The sequence below is a fragment of the Mauremys reevesii genome, linkage group 4, assembly GCF_016161935.1.
Source record: "Mauremys reevesii isolate NIE-2019 linkage group 4, ASM1616193v1, whole genome shotgun sequence".
NCBI lineage: Eukaryota > Metazoa > Chordata > Testudines > Geoemydidae > Mauremys > Mauremys reevesii.
Window position 1 is genome coordinate 142,316,596 of NC_052626.1, and position 14,358 is coordinate 142,330,953.

Sequence of the window (14,358 nt, forward strand, 5' to 3'; positions counted from 1 at the left end):
TGGAGCAGGTCCTCCAGGAATCAATTTTGAAGCACTTAGAGGAGAGGAAAGTGATCAGGAACAGTCAGCATGGATTCACCAAGGGCAAGTCATGCCTGACTAACCTAATTGCCTTCTATGATGAGATAACTGGGTCTGTGCATGAGGGGAAAGCAGTGGATGTGCTATTCCTTGGCTTTAGCAAAGCTTTTGATACAGTCTCCCATAGTATTCTTGCCGGCAAGTTAAAGAAATATAGGCTGGATGAATGGACTATAAGGTGGTGTGACAGACCCAGGCCAGTGGGGTACAGGAGTCTGGCAGAGGGCAAATATATTGGTCACTGGGTGAGTAGTTTTCTGTTCCCTGAGTGACCAGAGCAGGGGCTGCACTAGAGTAATCAGGAACCTGCTAGAACCAATTAAGGCAGCCAGGCTGATTAGAACACCTGCAGCCAATCAAGGCAGGCCAATCAGGGCACCTGGGTTTAAAAAGGAGCTCACTTCAGTTCATGGTGTGCGTGTGAGGAGCTGGGAGCAAGAGTTGCAAGGAGCTGAGAGTGAGAGGCTGTGCTGCTGGAGGACTGAGGAGTACAAGCCTTATCAGATACCAGGAGGAAGGTCCCGTGGTGAGGATAAAGAAGGTGTTTGGAGGAGGCCATGGGGAAGTAGCCCAGGGAGTTGTAGCTGTCATGCAGCTGTTACAGGAGGCACTATAGACAGCTGCAATCCATAGGGCCCTGGGCTGGAACCTGGAGTAGAGGGCGGGCCTGGGTTCCCCCCAAACCTCCCAACTCCTGATCAGACACAGGAGGAGTTGACCCAGACTGTGGGTTCCACCAGAGGGGAAGGATCACTAAGGTGAGCAAATCTGCCAATACGCGCAGGACCCACCAAGGTAGAGGAGGAACTTTGTCGCAGTGGATAGAAAGCTGGCTAGATTGTCAGGCTCAATGGGTAGTGATCAATGGCTCCATGTCTAGTTGGCAGCCGGTATCAAGCGGAGTGCCCCAAGGGTCGGTCCTGGGGCTGGTTTTGTTCAATATCTTCATTAATGATCTGGATGAGGGGATGGATTGCATCCTCAGCAAGTTTGCAGATGACACTAAACTGGGAGGAGTGGTAAATACACTGGAGGGTAGGGGTAGGCTACAGAGGGACCTAGACAAATTAGAGGACTGGGCCAAAAGAAACCTGATGAGGTTCAACAAGGACAAGTGCAGAGTCCTGCACTTAGGAAGGAAGAATCCCATGCACTGTTACAGACTAGGGACCGAATGGCTAGGAAGCAGTTCTGCAGAAAAGGACCTAAGGGTTACAGTGGATGAGACGTTGGATATGAGTCAACAGTGTGCCCTTGTTGCCAAGAAGGCTAATGGCATTTTGGGCTGTATAAGTAGGAGCATGGCCAGCAGATCGAGGGATGTGATCATTCCCCTCAATTCGACATTGGTGAGACCTCATCTGGAGTCGTGTGTCCAGTTTTGGGCCCCACACTAGAAGAAGGATGTGGAAAAATTGGAAAGAGTCCAGTGTAGGGCAACAAAAATGATCAGGGGGCTGGGGCACATGACTTATGAGGAGAGGCTGAGGGAACTGGGATTGTTTAGTCTGCAGAAGAGCAGAATGAGGGAGGATTTGATAGCTGCTTTCAGTTACCTGATGGGGGGTTCCAAAGAGGATGGATCTAGACTGTTCTCAGTGGTAGCAGATGACAGAACAAGGAGCAATGGTCTCGAGTTGCAGTGTGGGAGGTTTAGGTTGAATATTAGGAAAAACTTTTTCACTAGGAGGGTGGTGAAGCACTGGAATGGGTTACCTAGGGAGGTGGTGGAATCTCCTTCCTTAGAGGTTTTTATGGTCAGGCTTGACAAAGCCCTGGCTGGGATGATTTAGTTGGGTTTGGTCCTGCTTTGAGCAGGGGGTGGGACTAGATGACCTCCTGAGGTCCCTTCCAACCCTCATATTCTGTGATTCTATGATCTATCCCGGGGTAGGCAAAATACGTCCCGCGGGCCAGATCCGGCCGGCCTAACATTTCTGTCCGGCTCACCATGACTAACATTTCTGTCCAGCCCACCATGACTAACATTTCTGTCTGGCCTCCTCTGCCCCCTCGCGATCTCCGAGTTTGGGCTGCTAAAAGTCCCGCGGTGCAGCGGGGTGCTCAGGCAGGCTGCCTGCATGCCATGGCCCCACACTGCTCCCAAAAGCGGACAGCTGCTGCTAGCACATCTCTGCATGCCCCTGGAAACTGGCCAATGGGATCTGTGGAGGTGGCGCTTGCGGGCGTGGGCAGGGCACGGGAACCCGCTGCCCCTCCCCCCCAAGGAGTGTGCAGAGATGTGACAGCAGCAGCAGGCCCCAGCCGCTTCCAGGAGCAGTGTGGGGCCAGGGCATGCAGGCAGCCTGCCTGAGCCCTGCTGCACCATCCGCCGGGAGCCGCCTGTGGTAAGCGCCTCCCGGCCACAGCCTGCATCTCACATCCCGCCCACACCCCAACCCCCTGCCACAGGTCAGAACCCCCTCCTGCACCCAGACCCCACATCCCCTCCTGCACCCCAATCCCCTGCCCAGCCTGGACCCCCCTCCTGCATCAAACTCCCTCCCAGAGCCCACACCCCTCACCCTCTCCTGCACCCCAACACTCTGTACCAGCATGGAGCTCCCTCCTGCATCCCAACCCCCTGCCCCAAGTCAGAACCCCCTCCTGCACCCAAACTCCCTCCCAGACTCCAGACCCACTCCATTAATATAGTAGAAATGTGCGGCCTATGACGACTTACCAAAATTCGTGGAGTGGCCCCCCTGCAAAAATTATCGCCCACCCCGCTCTATCCCTTTCCTGATGGTTCTTAACATTGCTCGCTTTTCTGACTCCTGCTGCTGCACGTTAAGCGGATGTTTTCAGAGAACTATCCACAACCACTCCAAGCTCTCTCTCTTGAGTTCTAACAGCTAAATTAGCGGCACATTTTTTTAAAAAATTGGTTTTGGTTTGACCCGAAACATTCCCCCCCACCCCATTTTTGGAATTGCCAGCAAACAGGCCTCCTCACCAGGGTGCCTGGGTGCTGTTAATTAGCTACGTCAACACGTGCTCAGCTGCAAGCCTTCCACCCCCTTCTGTTGTTGCTTGGCCTAGAAACCACTGCTGGGCTAACTGCAAGCTGGGCGGTGCTGTCCAGAGGCCTAGGTCTCCAGATGTTATTCCACAGGCCTTTCCCTCCCGAATGCAAGTTCCCTTCCCATCTCTGAGCATCGCCCGTTGTTGGTTCCCTCTGCTTCAGTGACCTGACACTTTCCCTCACCGTGAAGGCTTCCTCCGGAGAACTTGCTTAATTTTAATTACCTTTCCCCCACATGTCATTTGCATTTTACTTTGTTGCACTGTTGCCCCCGGAGCGATGGCAGCACCAAAGCCAGAGCCGCTGCCCGGCTGCTGTTGGTGCCAACGGAGCGCTGATAATACGCAGCCACTGCCAGATGTTAATTAAGCAAAATCAAATCAAGCAAATTAAAACACTGGGTTTTTTAGCTCCCGTCTATGTAGTTAGTCACAGTGCTTATTTCTTAGGGGCAGTTTGACTCAGCAGTTGAAATAAAATAGAGCTGATAGTTACATACTGGCCTGATTTTTCGCCCTGGATGACTGTCACTCAGAAAGGGACAGCGAATCAGAGGGAGGGGTGTGATGACAGCTCTCTGGAGGTATGTAGCAGGAGGGCAGGGGAGAGTTATCCTGGCAGTAATGGGTTATTCTAGTGTCAGGGACAATTCAGACGTGATATCAGTTAAAGCCAGGGTTACATTAGAAAAAATCTTCATTGATTAGATCCTCAACTGGTATCAGAACTGGGACATAGGCTGTCTAGTCTAGCGGTCAGACACAGAATCAGGAACCAGGCCAGGCATCAGAACTGGAATCAGGAACCAGGCCCAGGGCCACCCAGAGGATTCAGGGGGACTGGGGTCTTCGGTGGCAGGGGCCTCCCACCACCAAATTGCCGCCAAAGACCCGGCACTTTGGCGGCGGGTCCCGGGGCAGAAGGACCCCCCACCGTGGGTCTTCGGGGCACTTTGGTGGCAGGTCCCGGCGCAGAAGGACCCCCCGCCACCGAATTGCCACTGAAGACACGGAGCAGAAGAAGCTCCGGGGGCCTAGGCCCCACGAGAGTTTTCCGGGGCCCCCGGAGCAAGTGAAGGACCCGAAAAACTCTTGTGGGGGCCCCTGCGGGACCCGGGGCAAATTGTCCCACTTGCCCCCCCCCCGGGCAGCCCTGACTGGGCCGGGCATCAGAGCCGGAATCAGGAACCGGGCCGGGCGTCAGAGCCGGAATCAGGAACCAGGGATCAAGGCACAGGTCAGGTGCCAGTCAGCAGCCAGTCAGGAAGTCGCCCAATTGTTCAGACAACTTCCTGTGCCTCCTTCTGGCTTAAATAGGATGGTTGGGCCAATCAGAGGGGCCAGTCATCGTCCCCTAGTGGGTGGGGTCTCTGGGAGGAGGCAGAGGTATGCTAACCTCTCACTTCCAATAGCGCTGGCTGCTGCTGGAGTGTGAGGGCTGCCAAGGCCCTGGGTTCAAGACTTGGGTGCCAGTTGGAGAAGCAGCAATTGAAGTGAATGCTGCTGCGAGGAGCCAGCAGAGCGACACTGGTTTATGCCAGCTGAGGCTCTGACCCCAAGTCTCTAAGGGGAAGAGCCATGAAGGGAGTTGGGACAATTCACACCAGCTAAGGAGCTGCCCCTCAGAATGCTTTATCAGCAAACCAGCTGTGGAGGGTGGTTGTGGAGTCGCTGCTGTTAGAGATACCGGAGACTGAGCGTTTGCAGCTGGGTGTAGGGGGAATCACTCCGCTTGCTTGGCCCTGCTATGGTTTAGCTGAGATAGGCCGTTATCTGAACTGTCCTCGGGCTCTGGCAGAGGCTTTGTGTTCTGCGCCGATCTCGCTGCAGTTTATCATTTGTGCTCTAGTTTGTCCATTGTTTGATGATGTTACTTTGTGTGGCACCCTTGCGTGCCTAGCCTGGCAGCGAATGGCCCAGCCCTTTAACAGGGGTGAGCAAACTGGAATCGACAGTTATTCATACAGCACCTCCAGACCTTATCCAAGCTCCGGCCCCAGGGTGCTAGACTCTGCACAGACATGTAGGGCCAAATTTTCCATCCAGCTCAGGGCTCAGCACACACCCCTGGGGGAAAAGGTGATCAGAAGGGCTCAGCACGTGACATGCTGGGCTTTTCTGAGCGTCTGGATCTTGGTGCCTTTTGAAAATCCTGGCCCTATCCATGGACCCTGTCCCCAAATGTTTTTTAGATTTGCATCTGTTCCAGATGTCTGGCCCTTCTTGGGAAGCTTTTCAAGTGCTTGGACTCAAGCTCTCGCTTCCAGCCTGTGTTGTATCGGGTTAGTTCGGCCCTTCCGTAGGCAGGCAGGGCTGGAGGCACAGGACCCAGTTCTCTTCTTGCAGCTGGACAGCCAATGCGGGGATGTGCCTGTCCGGCTCAGCCTGGCTTTAAAGAGACACAAGGTCAATTTCAGCTCAAAGAGGTAGATTTGGGTAAAAGCCTCAGGCAAATGGCTGCATCCTCCTGGTGGCCAATCTCCCCGCGTAGTCTCTGGTCAGAGCCAGGGAGGCTGGCATGCAGACTCGCCTGGGGAAGGCCTGGGTGCAGTGGCCAAGCGGAGGTTATTAACCCCCCTCACTCCTAGTACCCAGGGGTGGCACAGCTGCCAGGCGCCACTTCCAGCTGCCCTGTGCCAGCCAAGCTGGGGGTGGGGTTCCCTAGGTGAGATCCCCCTGCAGGACCTGGCTCCAGGCTCTGGGGTGCCCAGCAGGGCGCTGCCACGGCAGAGCGCAGAGGCGGGCCCTGGTTCCACCCAGCCTGCCAGCAGCGCGGCACCAGCATCGTCTCCCCCCGCCTCCCGCAGGGCCAGCCCCGCCGCACCGCGCTGGGTGTGGCCGAGCCCTGGTGCGGGCCTGCTGGCCCCGGCGCCGCTGCTGGGCATCGCCGGGTGCCCGCTACTGGCGCTGGCCTGGGGGCCCGCTGTGCTGCATTGCGGGGCGGGCGCCTCCTCCCCCGCCCTCCCCTGGAGGCAGCGGGACTATCTGGGCCGGGCAGCAGCGCTGTCCTCGGGCAGGAATGTCCCTGCTCGCCCAGATAATGTTATTTATATCGCAGGGCTGGGCGGCTCCGCTCGGCGCTCCCCGCGCTGCCCCAGCCCCGCCGCGCCTCTGCCTCTGCCTCGCCGCTGCCCGGGACTCCGCGCTGCTGCCGCTGCCCTGGACAGGTGAGTCCGCGCCGGCCGTGAGTTGCGCGGGGATGGGGCCGGGGCGCAGGAGGGCCGGGGTCCGGATCCGGGGCGCACGGGGGGAGAAAGTGTCCGGATCCGGGGGGCAGGGAAGGGCCAGGGTCCGGATCCGCGGCGCACGGGGGGAGACAGTGTCCGGATCCGGGGGGCAGGGAAGGGCCAGGGTCCGGATCCGGGACGCACGGAGCGAGAAAGTGTCCGGATCCGGGGGGCAGGGAAGGGCCAGGGTCCGGATCCGGGGCGCACGGGGGGAGAAAGTGTCCGGATCCGGGGGGCAGGGAAGGGACGGGGTCCGGATCCGGGACGCACGGAGGGAGAAAGTGTCCGGATCCGGGGGGCAGGGAAGGGACAGGGTCCGGATCCGGGGCGCACGGAGGGAGAAAGTGTCCGGATCCGGGGGGCAGGGAAGGGACGGGGTCCGGATCCGGGGCGCACGGAGGGATAAAGTGTCCGGATCTGGGGCGCAGGGGGAAAGGGGTCCGGATCCAGGGCGCACGCAGGGGGGGCCGGGTGCAAGGGAGGAGGCTGCAGGGGCGCAGAGAGAGGGCACAGAACTGGGAGACACACCCCCCCAGCACACACACACACCCCTCTCCGGACACCGGCCCAGCCCTCTGCGCTGGCGCCGGCTGCTGTGCCGCATGGAGCCCGGGCGCTGCGTGGAATGATGCGCCCTGGAGAAGCCTATTTATAGCGTGGACTTGGAGACAGTTTCCTGGCAAGCCTCTGGAAGGTGCGCGGGTGGGGGGTTGTTTCAGTCCCCCCATACCCCTCCCGGCTGGTCCCCAGCCCTGCCGCAGCGACTCCTGGGGGGAGCCGGATGAGGGTCCCTTTCTCCTTGCCCTACTGGGGCGCTAAGAAGCCAATTCCCGGTGTTTGTGTCCTGGGGTCAGGGGTTCTCCCAGCACAGCCCCAAGTGGCAGCGTCTCTCGAAAGATCTGGTACAGAAAGAGCAAAGTTCGGGTCTGTGTGTGCGCTCCGTGCCTGGGCGTGTTCTAAATCCCCTGCCCCAAGGGATTTATTATTTAGATCCTTTGAGGCAGGGACTGTCCAGTTTGTCCTGTGTTTGTTCAACACCCTGTGGGTAGTTGCAGCGTAAGGACAAGCTGGATAAAAAGGCGGGGGAGCTATGGAGCCTTGTCTCTGGCTTGAATCCAGCCTGTGTTTGCTGTTAAGGAGCCGCTGCCATCCTCTGATGCGACATGTGTGGGTCTGGGTTCAGGTGCTTAGAGCCCAGGCCAAGCCTCCACTGCTGGCACCTCTAGCAGGAGTCAGCATGCAGCTCCCTGCCAGCGCAGGACGGTTCCTCATGGAGTGTATCCTGGTGCTTGTTCCCATCTTTCATGAGTCTCAAGTGAGGGGAGCTTCTGCCTTTCCCTGGGGAAGGCCAGTGGCCGAGAGGAAGCTTCCTTCTGGCCTTAGAAGTGGCACTTCCCCCAGTGCTGTGGCGCGGCGGGGGCTGTTTGGTGGACCCCATGATGGCAATGTTGGTGTCTGGTGCTCTCAGTCCATCCAGCTCCTTGCACTTTGAAAGTGAGTGAAACTGCCTGTGTTGCGTGTGCAGTGTCTGGTCAGAACCCTGGGCAGAGAAATCTGCCTTCACCCAGCTGAAACTGGCTTCCTCACTAGTCCAGCTAGCCTTGGCCCATCCTTCCTGTAAATTAGCCCACCGTTTAGTCCTCCCTCCAGCCCGAGTTCTCTTCTGCATGGGCCCCACTCGAGTCACATCTCTGGGGTTTTGTCTCTCAAGCTGTGTACACTGTAGGATGATCGGACAGCAAGTGTGAAAAATCGGGATGGGAAGTGGGGGGTAATAGGGACCTATATGAGAAAAAGCCCCCCCCAAAATCAGGACTGTCCCTATAAAATCAGGACATCTGGTCACCCTAGTACTCTGCCACTGTGGGGCCTGAAACTGACAGGAGCCAGGAGGGGCTGGCTGGCTGCCCCCTGTCATTTCTTTGGTCATTTTAAAGGGAGCAGCACCTCAGATTGCACCTTCCTGCATGTGAAGGTGTGAGCCAGAGAGCACCCCTCTCTGCCCTCCAGTCTGTTCACTGAATGCAGCTGGGTATCGTGACGAAGCATCTACAGACCACAGAGTCAGGAATGCAAAAGTTCTGCTTCCTGAAGCAATGCTAACTCGGCCCACATTGCACACAGCGATCACATCGCGGTCCCTGAGCACCTCCGATCCCAGCCCCAACAGTGGCTTCCTTTCTGCGATTCATGTATAGAAATACCATGTGGAAACCCTCAGGTGGAAGGCTTGATGTCGTGGCTTGGCTTCGGACAGCTGCCCTGACACTGAGTTTGATGGGGGTTGTCCTCCTGACGCATTTTCGTTGCTAAGTGTATGATCCAAGTGAGTGGTCAGCTCTTTCACTCTTCTGGATGTTGTCAAAATGTGTCAATGCAGTTCCCTGTGCCTTTTAGTGCCTGCCCTGCGCATCGTCTGTGCCCAAGAGGGCTGCCAAGGTTCAGAGCTCGAAAAGAAAATATCCGACATTGTGTCCTCCGTGAGCTAAGGCTTCTGAATGTCTGGGCAGAGCTGGCCGGGGGAGGCCCTCTCCGTGTGCGGTGGTTTTGTAGACTTTGCGAGAAAGGCTTGTTAACCCCGTAGTTAGGGGCACTCCGCTTGGACATGGGACCACCTGGATCCAGCTTCCTGCTCCACTGCAAACTCCCTGTGTGATGTCAGCTTGTCTCTCGGTCCCTCTGCTCCCCATCCCAGAGGTGTGTGAAGAGAAGCACACGGAGACTGGGAGCTGCTCAGACACTGTGGTGATGGGGACCATGTCGCTTATGGAGACAGTGAACCTTCTGAGGCCAAGGGCCTCTTGTGTTCTGTATCTGCAGTGCCTCATCTGCTGGGGGCCTAGGCTGGGGTACCTAGGCGCTACCAGCACACGGTGAGAGAGAGAGAGCCGGGTGGCCTAACGCTCCAGCTGTGGTGGCAATGGCTGTGTGTGTTGTGCTGTTACTGTTTCCCCTCTGCTCCTTCAGCAAGTGTCCCAGACTGGCCTGGCATCACCCGCTACCGTTCTGGTTGGTTCTTTGGTTACACTCTTTGCCATGATCTGAAAGCCAGGACAGCCGTAACCTGTCCATGCTGCCCCGCCCCTCTCAGCTAGTACCCTTGCCTAGGGCAGGCAGTGTTGCCTAGTGGCTATCGCATGGGGCTGGGGCCCAGGAGACCTGGGTTCTAGTCCCAGTTCTGTTAGTGCCCTGCGGGGTGGCCTTGAGCAAGTCATTTCATCGCCCCTTGCCTCAGTTTCCCCATCTGTAAAAGAGGCAGAATGCTCCTTTGGGAAACACTTTGAGATCCCCTGACAGCAAGCGCTATGTAAGAGCGAGCTAGGGCCTCCCGGGGGACCCTGCCACTAAACCTTTCAAAGAAGCACCCCGCTCACAGCCTCAGCAGGTGGCCTGTTGCTGCCTTATTAAGATCTCTGCTTTACTGAAAGCAAAACACTAGGAAGCCTCCAATTTGCACAGGAAGGCTACGTCTACCCTTCCGGCACCATGCCCAGCAGTGCTGCCCCCAGCGACACTCATGCTTTTTAGCAGCGTGGTGGCCCAGTGCCTCTCCAGTGTTTCCCCACCGCCGTGAAAGGCTCCAGCGCTGGGGTAGGAGGGAGCAAACAGAGGCTCCGTCAGCTCCCCGCTGCTGGAGCCTTTCCCCACTGCCGTCCCTTGCCGGAGCCTTTCCCTGCAGCGTGTGCTCTGCACGCCGCCATGAGCCTAGCCAGAGCCTTAGCTGAGAGGTGACCCAGTATTTCTATTACTGGCCCTCGTTTCTCAGCTTCTCCTCTTGTGTTCTGCACCTCGCCATCCCACCTGGCAGTGTAATGTCAGCTCTTTGGGTGCAGGGTGTGTCTATTTCTGGGGGCCCAGCTGTGGCCGGGAGTTGGATCTGCCTGCTGGCTCTTTAATTACACAGCTGGATACCTGAGCTGCCTTCCAGTCCTGACTGCAGCCTCTGGGTGCTGCTGTGAGAGGAACAAAGTTAATACTCTGACCCCAGATGCCCAACCAACCCGCAGCCCGGTCCCTAGCCCCAGTGGGATGCGGGAGAGGAAGGTGATGGTAGGGCTCTTCTGAGCTCTGCCCACAAAGGGCCCCCACTCAAATGAGGCAGGACAGGGTTGTGTTGCTGCTGGGCTCCCTCTCTCTGAAGCTGGGATGAGCCCGGGCTCCTTGATTGGCAAAAAAACCCCAGTGCTGGCGCATCCCAAAGGCCATGCACGTTTGGCACCCAGGAGCCCTGGCGCCCAGTGAACCGTGCAGAGTGCAGCCCCTCCCCTTCCTTTCTGACAGGCGCCGTGCTGAGGCTGACAGTGATAACGTCCCCTCACCATGAAGAACAGGACAGTTCACACCTCTGCGAGCGATGGTCCCAGGCTCCCTGCGGACTCCGGGCTGGTTACAGCCAGACACCTTTCTGAGAGATTTGTTTTCACAACCATAACGGCTAAAGACTGACGTTGTTTTTACATGGAACAGAGATTCTGGAAATTGAGCCAGCAGGTGCTGCTACAGCATGGAGGAGCATCTGGGCTGTTCCTGTGCTGACTTCCCCTCCCCTCCGGGCCTAACTTCCCCAGAGCTCTGGTTCTTGAAGAAGTCAGCGAAGCCACAGAAAGTAGAAAGATGCCATCAGATGCATTGACCCTCAAATTCTTAGGGGCTTTAGAAGTTCGACACTAAAGTGAACATGCAGAGTTTTGCCCAAACAGACCTGCCATTTCCCTTGCTACAGATGGTTCATCTCCCTGTTCAGCGGATCTAAATAATATCGCGTAGTACCTCTCCAGCATGTTAATCTTCAAAGGGATTTCCACACCGTCCCTGAGCCTGGGGCGGCCCTGAGCGAATGGTAGGGGATTAGCTGCTTGATTCCTATAATGTTGTTTTCACAGGGCAGCCTCTCACGTCAGCACTTGTCACCCGTTAATTAAAAGGAGACCCCTCCCCCAGGCCCAGCACTGTGAGAGATGGAGGGGACACAGGAGTGACAGGGTACGTTTCTGGGCACCCTGTGGGCCGGTCTGAAATTCACAGCGATCAGACCCAGCGGGAGCTCTGTGTCGGCCACATTTTTGATCCCCCTTTAGTAAACTGGGTGTTCAGGAAATTTGGTTTGTGATTAGCCTGATGAAAGGCACCCAAGTGGCTCAGGGACCAGGTGGGCACAGACGCCTGCGTGACCTAACGGAGAGGTGCTCTTTCCGTGGTTCTCAGCTTAAGTCCAGACTCGAAAGCGCTCTGACCTTTTCTGAGCAAGGGTCTGTCCCGACGGCTGCAGTGAGACTGATCTGCCCAGAAGTGCCGGCTCTCTGGTTGCTGGTTGCTGTTCAGCCAGCCCAGCCGAGTGTCCAATACCATGGAGGATTCCTACCCTTACACCTCATGCGCCGCATTAAGACACATACCCAACGCGCTGGCAATGCTCCGAACGGAAGCAGCAGTCGCATTTCATACCCTGCCCCCTCCTCGCCCCCCCCCGACACCATCTCTCAGACCCTGCCTTCATTTCCCACCCTCCGCACTTCACTTCTGTGTTGAAAACAGGGCCTGGATTCTCCGGTCGCTCTGGTGCTCTGAAGCTTTGTGCAGTTCCCTGAAGTTTAAGGTGTTTCTTTAGTGTGATCTCAGGCACTAGCGAGATTTCTGGTTCTTGTGGTTCCACCCTGTTACACCAGCCTGCCCGAAGCATCTAGTGTAGGTGTTTCTGTGGCCCCCGTTGCTGGAGTACCGGTGTCAATGGATTTAGCCTGGTGTCACGGAGTCACAGGCTCTGGTCTATGCCCCAGCTGGTCACCAGTCCCCTGGGAGTTACCCGTTAGCGTACCGGGCCCCACACACCTCCGCAGGGGCAGGCCCGCGGCCTCCCTGCCCCGAATCCAGCCCCTGCGGCAGGTGTGTACCATGTCCCTTCAGGCACAGAGCTCCCCTCAGGATGTAGTTACAGCAACACTGGCAGCCTTGGGTCATAGCCATTAGCCCTCCCCGCAAACCAGTACCCGGGCGAGCCAGGGCTCCATCTCTGGCTCCCTCTCTCGTCCCTTTGTCCCCGCAGGAGAGGGACCCGGAGTCCCCAGGGGCAGCCCCTCTGCCCATCACCTGACTCCTTTCCCCCTTGTTTTCCAGCTCAGTTCCCACGTCCCACCTGCCCCGGGTTTCAGTGGATTTGCTCAGGCCTTGAGGCGTTAGGGTGACCAGACAGCAAGTGTGAAAATTCGGGATGGGTGGGGGGTAATAGGAGCCTATATAAGAAATAGACCCCAAAAATCGGGACTGTCCCTATAAAATCAGGACATCTGGTCACCCTATGAGGCATCTCTGTCAGGCTCTTGATTTGTCTTCTTTAACGGGCCAGACAGGGAGGTGACACCTGCCCGCCGACGCCTCGTGTTCTGCCCTGAGAGCAGATCTCCTCCTTTCCCCCCACACTGGGTAGCCAGGCAAGGTGTGGGAGGAAACTGAGGCAAGCATCGGCATCATTAAAACGCTACAAACAGCTCCCTCTTGGTCACACCTCACAACCCCGGGGAAGGCGAGTTGTAACCACACAGGCCCCGAAGGGGTTAATGGGGGCCTGAGAAGCCTGTTAAGCCCAGGCTTCACTGAGGGTGGGGCCCAGCTGGGGAGGAGCTGGGTGGTGATAAAGCCAGGAAGTTTGCAGCAGAGGTTGGGGGGGAGGTCCAGAGGGGCAGCAAGGAGTCTGAGGGAGCAGACCTTAGCTGCCAGCCCCCTGGGCTGAAGCCCGGAGTAGAGGAAGGGCCTGCGTTCCCCTCCCAGCCACTGAGGAAGGTGGGGTGAAGCCCCTGAGATAAGGGGTGTGAGGACCGCAAAGCCCAGGGATGGAGGGAGGACCTGCTGCAAGACCCCAGGATATAGCTGGGTTGGACTCTCTGTTCCCCCAGAAGGTGCGGACTAAAGCGTGACCAGGCCGGAGGGCCGAGTGGCAGGAAGAGAGACCATTGCAGTGATGGAGTGACTGTGGGCAGGGGGACCATCCAGGAACACCCCTACTGTGCCACCTCTGGCTATGGGGATGTGCTCTTGCAGTGAGTAGACCCCCTTGACAGGATTTCACATAGATTGTAAGGGCCTTGGAGCAGAGCCCATCTTGTTTGTCCAGCACCTGGCACAATGGGGTTCTGGCTCAGGCCTGGGCTCCTAAGTGCTGTGGTAATACAAATAATGGTAATACAGATGGGAAACTGAGGCACGGAGAGGCTAAGTGACCTGGCCAAGGTTACACAGGAAGTTTGTGGCAGAGTAGGGACTTGAAATGAGGTCTCAAGTCCTGGGCTAGTGCCTGAACCACTTCTTGGAAAAGGCAAGTTTAAGAGTGGGCTGCAGTGCTGCCAGCTCACATGGGGTTTTTTCCATGACTCTCGCAATATTTGGCATTGTTGTAAACACCAGCTGCTGGAGTCAGGTGAGAATCTTTCCTCCTTTGAAAACAGTAAGTCTGGCCTACGTGGTTGCAGAGAAAAGCTTGAAAAGCTGGCCCCTTGAGGCTCAAACTCAGAAGGCAAAGGAAGGGAACCTCACGGGTTGTTTGGCAGAGAAAATCAGGTGATTTTAAAGAGGATTGTATTTTGTGGGGAGCCTGCTTGCTGATCCCTGACCGGTGAGTCTCGGCAAGGCAGGGGAGGTCTGTGGCAGGGGGACACTTCTCCGAAGGGAGCAGAGATTAGACTCTGGTTTAAGTCACTGAGCTCTATTTTTAGCCTGTGGAGTGTCAGCGTGTGCATACGTCCTGTGGATTAATTGCCATGGGAGGCTCCCTGCAGCCAGTCCCTGCTCTCAGGAGGTGCCCAGTGTTGGCTAGACGGCCAGGACACCTTTGGGCGTTGACTTCTGGGGAAACGGGATGTGTCTGGAAAAGGGCGGTTTCTTTATTTGCTTCCCCCCAGCACCCTCCCAAAGGAGAAAGCCAGATCCCACCGGCTCTGCCGTCCTGTGCTTCTGGGCTGGGCTGCTGTCTGGGCAGAGGCTGGCGGATTGTGAGGATGGGCTGGCAGATGGATCGAGTCCCCTTGGGCACAGT

At 57.1% G+C, this 14,358-nt stretch overlaps 1 protein-coding gene across 4 annotated transcripts in view; it reads left to right on the forward strand.

The window, feature by feature from the left end:
- Nucleotides 1-5,967: 5,967 nt before the first annotated feature.
- Nucleotides 5,968-14,358, forward strand: part of SPTB (spectrin beta, erythrocytic) — a 108,403-nt gene continuing 100,012 nt past the window's right edge. For 3 of the 4 annotated variants that reach the window (XM_039537231.1, XM_039537230.1, XM_039537235.1), the window contains exon 1: nt 5,968-6,272. The gene's annotated coding sequence lies outside the window, so the exon portion shown is untranslated. The remainder of the gene's footprint in view (nt 6,273-14,358) is intronic. The other variant, XM_039537236.1, reaches the window with a different exon arrangement.